The sequence below is a fragment of the Dipodomys merriami genome, unplaced genomic scaffold (genome assembly GCF_024711535.1).
Source record: "Dipodomys merriami isolate MVZ:Mamm:240054 unplaced genomic scaffold, mDipMer1.0.p SCAF_689, whole genome shotgun sequence".
In the NCBI taxonomy this organism is placed as follows: Eukaryota; Metazoa; Chordata; class Mammalia; order Rodentia; family Heteromyidae; genus Dipodomys; species Dipodomys merriami.
Window position 1 is genome coordinate 358,052 of NW_027206278.1, and position 1,739 is coordinate 359,790.

The following is a 1,739-nucleotide window of genomic DNA, read 5'->3' on the forward strand; positions in this document are numbered from 1 at the left end:
TCCTGCTTGGGCTGGCTTTGTAAGGCGATCTCCTGAAGAGGATTCAAGCAGCTTTCCTCAGGGATTTACCAAGGAGCCACTCCACAAAAAACTTTAATCTAAGTCTCAGGAGGTACTAGATAAAAATAGAAACGTGCAGATACTTGTAGTGTGTCCTAGATAGTTAAGGTTGGAGACACACAGCACTCATAATTATTAGAACATTTTATAGGCAAAAGGAGCAATGCAGACAGTATGATGATCGTTCCAGCTTTTGGTCCTCTCATCCTGAGACAGTAAATTCACTGCAGCTCAATGCTAAGTAACAGAACTGGCATGTCCTGTGGACATTTACTCCTCAATCCTGTGACACTCATTTCTCACTTTTGGCTTCCAACCTGTGACCAGAGTGGAAGATGAGGAGAGAAAATCCATCTCTGAGAAAGCAGCTATAAAGAACATTGGGTAGTCTCTTATAAGTTCAAACCATTGGAATGACCCGCTAAGAAGTCAGATTGTCCAGATTTTAAAAAAAAATTAAGAAAAGAAAGATGGTATCAGTGGCTGCTGACTGTAATCCCAGTTCCTCAGGAGGCTGAGATGTAAAGAATCTGAATTTGAATCCAGCCAGTGTAAGAAAGTCCTTGACACTGTTATTTCTAAGAGATCACAGAAAAATCCAGAAGTGGGCTTTGACTCGAGCTTAATGCACTACCCTTGAGTAAAAGGAGCTCAGGGACAGCGCACAGGCTCATAGTTCAACCCCAGGACCTGCCCCCTCAAAAAGAGCCTGTATCTCCACGTCTTTGTCTATGTATGGATGTATTCCTACAGGTGAATCTCCAGAGTAAGAGTAGCTATGATGAATGGCACCAAGCGAGGAAATTTGTATTCAAAACTATGAGTTCATAACACAGAGGATGCTTTTATGACATTGCATGTTCAAGGGCTCCACTCACTGCTCCCAGTATAGCCTGAAGGTTGCTCTGCATCCCAGTCCTGCTGGAAGAAGTCTTTCTCATTGTCTGGACAGGCAGACAAAAGTCCTCAATCCTGTATAGCTGTGTAACAAGCAACTCTATCTGGGCCACTTAGTGAGGAAGAGTGTGGGAAGGCTCTGAAAGTCAAACGATCTCTCTCCCCAGTGCTCTATTTTGACAGGAAGCCTTCATTTATGCCACCTCCCATGGAAGGCCAAGTTCTGTGCACTTATTCTGCCTTTGTGAGACTATATTCTGATGTTCAGATACAGGGCCCAATATAATTCAGGAGTCCTTCTGGCAAACAACTAGGGCACTTAACCTAATTAAATGTTTCATAACCTGCGATGATGGGCCTATGATGCCTCTCCTAGCTTTCCGGAAGCTTTGGAAATCCAAGAACATCTCAGATATCACAAAATTTCCTGTCATCTAGGGCTGGTGAAGCTCATCAGGTTTTGAAACCTTTGACCTCTCCTAGTTGGGCCCTGAGAGGCTAAGTTTTGTGGTTAAACCCAGGGCGTGGGTGCTGACCATGATCTCAGAGCAGAAGTCTACTGCCTTCCCATTTTGTGTCACAGCTTCACTTCTAGTTTCTGTGTGTGTTTGTGTGTCAGTAAGCGAACGCACGTGGGAGTGTGTATGTGCATACACTAGTCCTGGAGCTTGAACACAGGACATGAGCACTGTATCTAGTTTCTCTTGTACAAGGATTGCCCTCTCTTACTTGAAACACAAAGCCATTTCAGGCTTTTTCCTAGTGATTTGGTCCAGAGTATT